The 12,628-nt window shown below is 50.3% G+C and overlaps 1 protein-coding gene across 1 annotated transcript in view; it reads left to right on the top strand.

Annotated features, from left to right (window-relative positions):
- Positions 1-1,328: 1,328 nt before the first annotated feature.
- Positions 1,329-12,628, top strand: part of LOC119095083 (uncharacterized) — a gene marked incomplete in the record, with an annotated part of 55,513 nt that continues 44,213 nt past the window's right edge. The window contains 1 exon segment of the mRNA XM_037217975.1: positions 1,329-1,455.

Raw genomic sequence — 12,628 nt, 5'->3', positions numbered from 1 at the left:
GAGAGAGAGAGAGAGAGAGAGAGAGAGAGAGAGAGAGAGAGAGAGAAGAGAGAGAGAGAGAGAGAGAGAGAGAGAGAGACAGACAGACAGACAGAGAGACAGGGAGAGGGAGAGAGATGGCGCACCAATTCACGACATATTCCCTTGTTCATATGGTGGCATTATTTCGGGTAGGGGCTCTGCGTTTTCTGGGATGATTATGCAAACTCTACGGCGTCATGAATTGAGATTTCTCATTCTGGCAATAATCGACCTTCAGTATACCAGGGGGCACTGGTTAAGCGACATTGTCAAGGAGGCACGGGCTATATTGACAAAACTTGGCGTTTCAAGCTTCGCTCATGGTTACGAGAGCTCATGTGCTCAGAATGATCAGAACAAAAAGTCCCAACACCCAATGTGAAAACACATAGGCTTAGAGAAGAACTTTATTGCTTATATCAAGCTTACAACTAAGTGATGCGAAGAAAAAGCTCAAGGCTGCTAGAATAGGTGTTGTTCAGAATTTAAGTGGCAGAATAAATCTTAGCCTCGCTTCGAAAACATAAAATTTTAAAAGTCATTGTTGCCCCAGCCTTTTGATCCCTCGGCTGGAGATGGTCTCAAAAGGCCAAATAAACCATTTCCAATATAGCATAGGCCTAAGAACCGGAATGGGTGGGAATTCATCACTCACCTTTTTTGCAAACTCAACCTTGGCTTTTTGATGGCGCGTGCAAAAGTTAACCGAAGAAATGGCTTGGTGCATCTGCTCTTCAAAATGTTCCTACGCCTTTAAATCTGAGCCAACATTGGCAGATCGTTAGTGGCATCATTCCGTGCTCAGGACAAGTGCCAAACGGCTGACAGGGCATTCGTTGACGATTTTGATGGGCTCGCCGATATGCACTGTAACGTGTTTCCTCAATTCAGTTTCGCCCACGGCGACCCCTGCATAGACGATGCTGGCTGCACGACTTCACGTACTTCTAGTACAGATTCTCCCGCTAGATGCCAGGACGAGCCCAAGTGACGCCCGCGTCGTCGTCGGCGCGACAGACGCCGCGACCCAAACTCGAGCGGTGACCCTATAGCGTGAACACGGACGTCCACCACCTTCCTCGCGTGCCCATCGCTGACCCCAGCGCTCGCGACGTGACCCGCGGGTCACCGCTAGTGTTGACCCGGTGGCCCGGGGGCGCGGGCGGCGCGCGCGGCGGCGCCGCGGGCGGCGCGGGGCGCGGCGGTGTCATGGCGGCCGCCGGGCATTGATCGACGACAGACTCCGACTAAGATGGCCCTGTGCTCCTGCGGCGGCCGGGCCGGGCCGGGCGAGCGCGCTGCTCGGCTGGCGGCGGTGCTGTGACCCTCCGAGTGACCGCCGGTGACGCGGAGAAGTGACTCACGCTCCCCGCGGCGGTCCTCTGGTCGGCGAACACGGCTGACTTTGTCGCGGCCAGCGCCTGACTGCTGAAAGGTGAGCGTTCAGCGCCAACAGTGGGAGAAGCCTTTTCGTGCAACGCTATGGCATTCTATAGCCTGAGCCCGGATTTGCCAGTTTCATGTTATATTGGTCCGATGTCTCTGTCTAGGCGGCTAATCGGCCGCGAGCGCTCGGTTTGTGCATTTGATGGCTGTTGGGTCCAGGTTCTTTGATCGGGGAAGACAGCATGTGGTACATTTGGATGTTGCTAAGCGACTGAAGCCATCCATAGCTGGTGCGACCCGTGTTGCTACAGGCCGCGTCATTGCAGACTCCCTTTCAGCTTGTTCAGGTGCGAGCCAATGTGCGGTTGGAAAAGTAGAAACAGCGGCACGTTATGTATTGAGCTTCTCCATGTCGCATGTCTTTCCGTGTTCTCCTCGGTCTTAGAGGCCACGGAACAACAACCGTGAAGTCCTCATTAGCAGGCAGCGGACGCCAATTCGTTACCCGCTGCTGGTGACTGCAGTTCCCAGTGTCGAAAAGGACGACATTTGGCCGAATTGTGGCCCGAAGCTCTTTTATCGCCCTGTGGGAGAGGGAGGGGGGCGTCCGGTCCAGGCAGAGCCCCTCTAACGAAAGCGGCCACCGACCCGGCCGCGGCTTCGCCCCTTAGTGAAAGGGTCACCGTCGACCCGGTGGCTTTGACCGGAAATCCTGCTGACCTGGATCGAGCGAGCTGGAGACGGCCTGCCAACAGCCACAGGGTGTCTCGGCTGGCCAAGTGTCATATTGCCACTTTGCCGGTCCGAGGACTGGGAATTAACTGTTAGCTACCCTGCCTCATTTGTAGTTGCCGGTTCTGGGAAAGGCACATGGTCATTATTCGCAGCATCTGCTGGGGTCTTTAGCAAGCACATCCGTCAAGGTTTGCAAGTCTGCATACAGATGTCCCCGATCATCATTGAGATGACATGACGTCATAAGTTTGCTTTTCTTATACGACTCCACTTCAAGCGCTTGCCGGTTGTTGTTCCCGTGCAATAACTTTGCTAAACATACTGAACTCCTAGCAGATCCCGTCCGAGGCCTAATTCTGTACTTCTCGCGGAAAGCGTACTCACTGGCGTTTCTCGTCAAGAGGAACACAACCACATATGATGAAAAGATGGCATGCTTTAAACGCGCCCTGAGCATCAGATTTTAGATTACAAGAAGCCGAAAATAAGCAATGAAGTAAAATTAAGATAGCAGCGGCGTAGCTTTTCTTTTAATTTTCATTTGCACCTTCTTTGACTCGGGCAGAAGCCAGATGCTCCCGGAGGATGCCACAAGCTACCGGCCACCGGATAAATTATGTTTTATGTTAGATTTCAAAGGTGATAAACTGAGAAAGCAGGCGCTATAAGCATCTACATTGTATAAACCACCTGTTTTGTGCAGTCCCAACAGCTCAGTAGACTCTTCCTCAGACATTAGAACTTACAGACTTTGCCAGGTTTTATATTTCGCTGGGTTCTACCGAGATATGGAGGAGTCGTGACCGTTGGTTGTAGATCGAGTTGGGGTTAAATATTTGTATCAACATGGCCAATGTTTGTCCGTCTTGAAGCACTCAACCTCCAGTCACAATCGATTGGCGAGAAAAATTATAGTACATAGTTTTCACCAAGCGCGCTCACAAGTCTTGAAACAAAAACCTCGACGCACGGCATTGCAGTCTCCGCGGGGTAAGCGACGTCGGCCACGCGGCTAACACAGAGCGGCGGCGAACGGGCGGACGAAAATGATGACGCATCCGAAAAAGTGCATTTGAACGCTCTTTGACACCATCCGCATGATTAGAAGGAAGTTCGTTATAGCACCGCGATGTGGTGCTGTAATCTGGTGATGGAACTGCTAGACTAAAGACAGAATGTCTATTTTTCGTGCTGCTACAACTGTCAATCCGTCAGAGGACAATCTTTGAATTATGAAAAGACACGCTGCAGTCTATTTTGAGGGGTACGAAATTGTTTTAAAAGGCATGCGGAATCATTATTTCACGACGGTCCTTCTCGCGCCCTGCGCCCACCGCCTGTTGTTTCCTGCAGCGGCTATGTGGGCCATTTCGCCGCAGCGCGCGGTGCCTACCGGCTGTCATTCTGGCGACACGGGGGTGGGCCTCCGGCTGATCCATAAGTGCTTAAAGGGATACATCATGCATTGGTCCCCTGTCTGACGCAGGAGGCCACTTGACACTCGCAGTTGACCCCGGATCGACGCAGGAGCCGTCATTGACGCAACGAGATCCCTTATCGCTGCAGGTGGTTCAATAACTGGCACATAAACTCCGTCCAGTTCGGCGTAACGGGCCCCTGGTTGGAATGGGGTGGACGGCACACTGTTCACTACTGGGGGCCCTGATTGACAGAGGGCCCTTCTGCTGTCGCAATGTGCACTCTCGTTAAGTTCTCATACCTCCCTTCATTGTCAGAGGGTCCGACCGACGTAAGAGAGCCTCTGGAGTTCAGGGTCCCGTTCCCCATCGACTCAGGGGCTCTGACAAACATAAATCGCGGGTTCGGCATTGTCACTGCTTGGGACATGGACCTCCAGGCCCAGATCGACACGGAACGGACTAAGGGTACCTGACCGACATAGAAACCTCCATCGACCCATGGGACCCTACTGGCGCAAAGTACTCTTCGACTGGCATTTAAGGGCCGGGCTCTGTGGGATGGGTTCCCATAATACATCCGGCCAGCTCTTCGGGCCCTGGGGCCCTCAAATTTGACCCTTAATCGTCGTTCCCTTAATCAGGCCCTTAATCCTTGGTTTCTTGGAACCTAAGGGCACCACGTGCCTCCTGCGCCCCCCCCCCCCCCCTCCCCCCACCCGTACCTGCTCCACTGGAAATGAGCCAACAGTTCTGGCAAAGACGTAAGCAAGAACTTTTCGCATTGCAAACATTTTGTTTTTTTACCGCTACTAACATCAACATACAAACAACTAAAAACACATTGACTGACCCTAGTACGATGTCACAATCCATGAAAATGCCGGAATGTCGCGGAAAGGTACAAGTGGTAAATCAAATATTGCCTTTAAGTTGTGACGTGTCCTTTTGAGCAATGCTTCTACGTGAGTAAAGTAAAGAGAATATCCCCTGGCGGAGAAAAGTAAAAAATTACAAGTTACACCAACACCTTATTCCTGTTTAGGACTACATGGTAGCAATGTGCTGGTGTTTCTACCCAAAGTAACTCTGTCCATTAATTATTCCTTGTAAAGTGATGTGCTTGACCGAAAACAGATCGCAAATCGAGCCAACATTCAAACTGTTGGTTAACTGAGCCAGGTTTGGACCCTTGTATCCGTAACAAAAGTAAGGAGAGCTCGCAGTCGATGTTAGGGCCATATGCTACCATTCTTATTGGCCATGGCATTGCAGATTTTTTATTGTTCACGGCTTGGATGCCTATTCAATGGTTTTTGATCGAGGGCTTATCTACACCGCTGTAGCAGCTGATCGCGCTTTTCCTTTCCTTTGGCGCAAATCATCATCGTCGCTTTTTTTTTGCTTGAGCGTAAATTTTGATTTAAACTTGGTACCTCTAGATTTCTATCCAACTAGCAAATGCTTCATAAAATCTTCCCCCTTTGAGCGTGCATGAAACCAATATCAGAACAATCAACAAATACGGGCGTGGTGTGAGAAAACATGCGTTATGGAGCGCTGAAAGAGGAAAGTTGATAGCCACACGAACTACAGATGTGTACATAAACAACAAACGTGACGTTTTCATGAGACCTTTGGGTAAACGAACGTGCTTTAGATATTCACAACAGCACTTGCGACACCTACGGAACGGACGCGTGCAAGTCATCGGATCCGACCAGACATATTGCAATAATAGGTGTATTACAGACGCTATGAGAGGGCTGCAAGAACGATGGAAATTATAAAAACAACCAGAGAAAGACATCAGTATCCAGTGCCGGCCTCCCCGCCTCTCGAGCCATGGGCTGGGAGTCGAATGGCTTACGGTCGGGTTCTGCTGATGGATAATCTGACTCTGGATAATTTTCTGGTAGGGATAAGCCCATGCTCCGGACGAAACTGAGGCAACGCCCATCGGCGGAGGCAAAGACACAGCGACCTGCCGTCGATCACACTCGCTTTGCAATTATTCGTGTAAAAAGCATGGGAGCTGTGCACGTGCCAGTGCCACATCAAAGCGAATATTTTGCACCATGGCTGAAAAGAATGGAGCACGCATGTCGAACCAGTTTGTCGGGCATCTTTATTCGAACTGGCTGTGAGTGGTTTTCATGGTAGTCTTAATTCACGCACCAACCTCGCATATGGACCACCATTCTATGTACATGAATGGGGACTGCACTAGCCTGAGAGGTATGAGCTGCACCTGTCCATGGCTTAATCTGGCCTGGCCTGGTCTGAGCTGGCCTGGCCTGGCCTGGCCTGGCCTGGTCTGGTCCGGTATGGTCAAGTCTGATCTGGACTGGTTCGACCTGGTCTGGTCTAGTCTGGTTTGACTTGGTCTGGTATAGTCTAGTCTGATCTGGTCTTGTTTGACCTGGTCTGGTCTAGTCTGGTTTGGTCTAGTCTGGTCTGGTCTGGCTCAGACCCGTCCATGGGTCTGGGTTGGCGGGTCAATGTCTGATAACTCCTTAGCGAACACTGGCAACAAGCCCAGACCATGGCTACCTTCAGCAGAACAGGAGACAGAGAAACACAGGGGCTCTTTATCTGACCTTTGGAAGTGATCCGTCTGAAAACAGCGCTCTCGACAATCATTTCACTCCTCACACACCCCTACGGCACACGGGGATCAATGCAAGGAGGTGCACACCCTGAGCGTGCCTGGGTACGCCCCCGCCACCACAACGCTTCAGCCACTGCAATAGCAAATTAAGCTCTCCTTTATCATTGTTCACTCGCGATTTAATCAGCTTCGGTATCGTCACAACTGTCAGAATGCAAAATGGCCTGTCCCAGCCGCAGCCGGTGGGCGCAACCATCAATTTGGTAGGCATGACGCAGTAGCGTGTCCGCCAGATATATTCGTATCGCCTCTGTTTTGAAGCGCGGGGCATGGTGGCGTTTGTTGACGCAGGCTGTAGCCTGCCGCGGGTGCGAGATACGACATGTTCGTTTATGTGATCGCCACTGTGTTTAAGTATGGTGCCGTTCAAGAAGAGGCCGTGCTAATCGATTTATTCGGTGCTGGAGAGGGAGGAAGTTCCCGCATCACCCGAGTAGTCTACATCGGTGCAGTGCATGATGCAGCCAGCTACGAAGCATCCATGTATCATATATGTGGAAATCTCGGCCGGCTAGACGGTGCATCTTTTCGCGCGCAGTGCTTGCTGACGCAGAACGCTGTACCCTGCACCGCACACTGCCACGGATGTGTTAAATGACGCTGACTAACCCTTAATTAAGCCATCAGCGGCGGCCCGCGCCAGGGTAGCGTCCTCGACCACACTTGTCATTGCCCCAGACGGCAGCGGCAGCTGCTGCCGCGCCAGCCGTAATGATAATAATCATCCTGCAGCGACGCACATAACACCTGACGCAGTTTAGCGGCGGGCCCGGCGCCTCGAGCGTGGGTAGTCGCGCGAGCGCGTTGCGGTGATTACAAAGCCGAGGCTCCCTTAGTTCGACTTACGGCGTGTGGGACCACTCGACCGTGTGTGGGGCACGGCAGCGGTAGCGGCAGGTCCAGGTCCGCAGGTGCGTCCGAGGACCTCTGCTCTTTTATAGACTACTGGGCACTCCTTGGTCCGCCCAGCAACTCCACCATCCGGTTATGTCCTTCCCCCACGACATGTCAGCCGGCTGCGGATCGAGTCGGGTGACCGATGCCCAGGACCCATCGGGCTCATTGGCATGTGGCAAACTCAAATTTTGGTCTGCGCCAAAGGTCGTCCCCGAGCACTGCCGACTACGGTTCCAACGCAGCGGGCCTCGCATCCGCATGACATAATTTAGTCGCCGGGCGGCCCCCTCCTTTTCTGGCCTGGGTGCGCCCCTGGCGCCGGCCTCGCCTGACATCGATCGCCTCGGGCGCTGTTGATTCCTGTGACCTTGAGCCGGACGTCCAGCTGGTGCTGACCTAGGCGCCGCCGTGGCCGGTGGACGGGGCGGCATGTCAGGGTAACCCCGCTCTAGCGCGGACGCATACCAAAGTCAGCTTAGTTCTGTGTGTGTCCAAAATATGAACAATGTCATGCCGGTGCTGTACTAGTGCAGGGCTTAGCGGCGTGTACAAAGGTGACCGATAATCGCGTTTACGTAAGCGATTCCAGCGCAGTCAGCTGACATTGAAGTTCGGAGCGAGGGCGAACGACCGGCAGCTAAACTCCGCCGCGGGCGAACGACAGGCAGCTAAACACCGCCGCGGGTGAACGATGCTGAGAAAGGTGACAGTGATACCGGATTTAGCGTCTTTCAACGGCAAAATGTTAAAACTAGAACAGCAAAGGTCACCGTTGTGCCTGTCACGCAGGTCATGCCACGTCTTCCAGCGATGGGCGTCGCTGAGTTTTCGGCTCAGCAGGAACCCGCAAGGCCGATCCTACGGGAAGCCATGGCAAAGGGCGTAGCACTCTAGTTATCCCATATGAGCGTGGCGTAACGGATGTGCTCCTCGGTGCTCTCATGTGAGCGTGGCGCAATGGTTGTGCTCCTCGGTGCTCCCACCCTGTCCGGGTGTCAGTCACAGGAGACGAGTACAGCTGGCTAAGGGTAATTGACGGCCCCTTCCCCTTCCCGTTTCGGGAGAGCACGATTGTCAGAGGTCCCAACTACGGTCACGTTGGTCCACTGTCTCCAAGGCAATGTTGGTTATGGTAATGCTAATGCACAGGACGTTACCTTTTTTATCCGAGCCATCTGAGCCAAAGTCGAGAGTTCCCAGCCCAGTCATTGTGACCGCGTGGTATCTTTGTCAACCAGCAATTCCCCCCCCCCCCCCCAGCCCCTCCCCCCCTCGTGTGGGATGGCCGGATTGGTAGTGTATTACACTAGATAAATGCATGGTTATATAAAGGCATAACGAATGCGTTTTTCATCTCTCGCAGCCGGCTTCCCAATGATAGGCGGTACCTCTGCGCAGAAGAAATCGCTTGGACTCAGCTCCGAGACAGGAATGCTTATATTTTGCTTACAAGTTCTTTGCTGCTTTGCCTTCGCCGCGGCGCCATTATGTTTGCGTGGTGTCACAAAGCGTATTTTTCAAGGACAGCATAACAGACAGACGGGTAGCTCTGTTTACAGTCCATGGACGTCCTGGGTGGCGCTGGGCAAGTTTAGTGGACCACTAGTGAATGTCTTAAATGAGACTGTTCCGTTCAACAAACACAATCAGTGTCCGCACCTCGCGAGCATAGTGTACAGCAGAGCGCTTCACGAATTGAATTTTCAGGATCCGGTCCAATCCAATCCGGCTAGTCCGGATCCAATCTACCCCTCAATCCGCTTTTACCAGATGCTTTGATCCCATCCCGCCCGGTCCGACTTACATGCATATTTTCTGAAATAAAACCGTGCCAATCAGCTTCCTCATTAAGGACTTTTTACTACAATTTTAACAGAAAATCTGGCTCATTTGGGTTCTTCAGATGTGTGTTGGTTGTTAATTGTCGTTGGGGAATTGGCAAGAAGTTTCTTTAACCAGTGGATGCTTAGATACCTAGCATAGCTTGTTGCCTGACGGGAACGCAGTTTTGCATGAGTATCAGAGTAAACCAGGCTTATTTTGTTATTAATCATATTATGATTATCTTTGCCCATAAATCGCAAGCACCGCTGTATTGCGAGGCCAAAACCGCTGCTGATTTCAATAACTTAAAAGGTATGAGGACATCATCCAACAATTTCAGACACCAGGTGCAATATTTCTATAATATATTATGTGCAATATATCTCCACGTGCCACCCTACAGTGTCAGCGGTACCCGGTTCACAAGCGCAGGGTAACGTACATCTAGTACGCCTGCTGAATAAATAAAGCGATCATCTCACTTTATATAGGCGGTCAAGGTGTGGATCCGTTCTCGGACACACCAACTGGTCAAACAGCCTTAATTGCGACCATTACTGCCTGTTGGGTCACCTGCTGCGCCAATACTTCCACTGGTTGGTGCCTGCGTACCACCTCTTTCATCCAGGGAAAGAAAGAATTGCGTCATTTTTGAACCCCGTTGCTAAAATATCGTATGCTACCGGACCTCCCTTTTTGCGCATATGGGCAGCAAATAAAAAGCTGTTAAGTTGTAGTCGCGCATCGTACAGCCTCGTTGAGTCGCATTTACACAGTAAAACAAATTCTAGATATGTTCAAAATGTTACGTCACTTTATATCCGTTCTTGCTGCTTTCAGCACGCCAACAGAGATGCCATAAACAACTCCTTAGATGGCGCAGCGTTTTAGTCAAAGTGTGTCACGTCTCTCGTGCGTCGTGAGTGCCACGGACACAAATATATAATCTTTCTGGATCCACGAACGTGCGAGAGCTAGGCATATTTTCCCCATCACCCGAGGCCTGTCATGACCACTGCTGCCTTGACATCTCGTATATATGCTAACCACTTACGAAGGGCTCTGGTGATCGCACAAGCTACTCCAAATCTTACCAAAGCCTCATGTGCGTTAAGAATGCATGTATTGGGCGCCATGCTCGTCCACGTGAATTTCTGGATTTCTTTGTGAAGTGCCTTGCGCCTTCTGAATCATGACAGAAGAATCACAAGGGTGCAAATGCATTGTTCGTGTCTAATTTGTGTATGGGTAACGCAAGTGGGAGCAGAATAGATAGGAACCAAATCAATAAGCTCTCATCTAATTCCAAAGCTTTTGCTGGATGCAAAGAGCGCCTAACTCGCATCAAGCGACTGACTGCTGAGTGAGAAAGATACCTTCGATGCCTGGTTGTAGAGGACAGCGTGCTACATGCTTCGGATACATCAATTTTGGGAGAGGATGACGACAATTATAACGAGGACGCAACTTTAGTCTGGCAGAACCCGAAAATGAATTAGTTGAGGCGGTGTACCTAATTTGAGGCTGGCGTGAAACTGAAATTCGGCTGGCTGATTAGGCAAACAGGAACTATAGTGTTGCCATGGATTTAATTGTGTTTAATTTTCTCAGACAAAAGCTTGAATTAAAAAACTCTATGCTGTGCTTTTTATCAACAATACATGCCCCTGCCTACATTTTCAAATCTGAATAACGATGCCAACCTCTGGGGTTAAATTGGATTGCCGGCAAGATAGAGTAAGGTTAGCTATGTGATGATAACTTAGGTAGTAGACTGTAAGCCATTTTAGCTACCTTGAAAGCAATGACAGCTCTAGTTTTTCATAACAACATACGAACGTCACTCATTCATATCAACGTTCCAACGTGTTCTGTTAGTCAAAAAATTTGGTTGAGGAAATGTGGCTGAACTATGTGATATGTGGTCTGTTTGTGCATTGCTTGGAACTGGTACTACCATTTTTGTGTAGTAGTGTAAAGATAATTTCTTGAGTGAATGCCTCTACTGAGCATTTCAGGAACCATTTAGTGATGATTTCCGTTTAATTCTCTTTCAATCCGTTCAACCAATGTGAGCTGGCCAAATCGAAAATCCGGTCCAGCCTTACTCCACATTTTGGTGGAAATTTCTGATCCGGTCCAATTCGGCCAGCAGATTGATCCACGGTATGTGGATTGATCCTGACTGTGGAGGGCCCCAGTGGACAGGCGGACCTATGGAACGAGGTGAAGGGAGTATTGAACCTCTTTACCGGTGCAGTGATTGAATCTAGTCCGATGACACATCCGCTTGTAGCGATCTTCGGAAGATAGTACATCGACCCAATCAACATCGAGAGCAGATTAGCTGAACAAATTCGTAGTCAGCAGGTCTTGATACAAAGCATTGGGTTTTATGAGAAACAAAGCATTGAGTTACCCTCCGCAAAACAAGTAGCTTAAAATTTCCCAAACTGTTTACGAGCGACCTGGCGCGATAACACGTCATGTACCACAGTTAACTCTCGCTCGTTTACGAAGCTAAACGTGCATAAAACCCGACGTTAAACAAGGTTTAAATGCTACATGGGCCACTTATCAGATCGTCTATACCGTGCCATGATCAGCCTGTCTGTTTGCTCACCGTGCGTCGGCTGGCGCCCGACGAAGCTGGAAGGCGGTCGTGCCCGCCGTGTACCAAGTCAAACCGGTGGTGATATTCGAAATGTTCTTGAGCTATTTCACCGCAAAGATAATGCAGATATGCTGCAGCGTCCATTTCGTGGTCTGCGTTGAAACTCAGCTAATAGTGGCGGCAGAAAAAGACGCACCAAAAACTGAAACCATATAGAGAACCATATACGGCAGAACAAGACAATAGAGATCTTAACAGTGTGCAGCCGGGCGTTCGCCTATAAAAGCGGTTTGACTCGGGCTTTAGTCATGGAACTCGATCAGCTCTCGCCCGGCGCCTGCAAAAGCGGTTTGACTCGGGCTTTAGTCATGGAACGCGATCAACTCTCGCCCGGGTGAGCGGGTGACTGAATGCGACGCGCTCGGGTGAGAAGGCCAATTTGATCTAGGTGAGATCTCACAAAGTAAGAGCTAGAGAAACACAATTTACAGGATAGACAGGGCTTCATTTCCACTCATTTTTTCTTTCACATTTGTAAGTCTCTAAGTCGCTATCTTCGGATCAAGTCGGATCAAACGATGTCCCACGATGTGACTTTCACTGCACCCGGGATTGGTGTGCCCGAAGAACTCCCAAACCTCCTCACACAACTTGCTTTAACTGAGATACATTTTCTAAGCAAAGGTGAACTGGTGTTCACAATAGGTCTGTGGACTGAGTTGGCTTTTAGAAAGTAAAGTGAAAAAATGGAAAAATGAAAACCCTTTGAGATTATCATGATATCTGAATTTACAACCATCATCAAAAACTACCCAAGGAGGCTTGCTCCTCAAAGCAAAAGGCCGATTGATGTTACTTTTGGTCAGTGACCTCCCATGACCTTCACGAAGCCGAAATAAGGAAAGCCCCGTCGTCAAGGAATTCAAAATGAGCGTCAAAAGCTACCTGACATATCAGGCTATCTCGTGAAAGGCAGTTAGTTTGATCTTGATTAACCGTCAGAACATGGCTGAAGGTCAGCAGAATGAGTTGTAAAGTAATTTGAATTGTAGTCTGTTACAG

This window comes from Pollicipes pollicipes, unplaced genomic scaffold, assembly GCF_011947565.3.
Source record: "Pollicipes pollicipes isolate AB1234 unplaced genomic scaffold, Ppol_2.1 Scaffold_4219;HRSCAF=4965_pilon_pilon_pilon, whole genome shotgun sequence".
In the NCBI taxonomy this organism is placed as follows: domain Eukaryota; kingdom Metazoa; phylum Arthropoda; class Thecostraca; order Pollicipedomorpha; family Pollicipedidae; genus Pollicipes; species Pollicipes pollicipes.
Note: the sequence above shows the minus strand (reverse complement) of the source record. Positions and strands in the feature narration are given on the sequence as shown.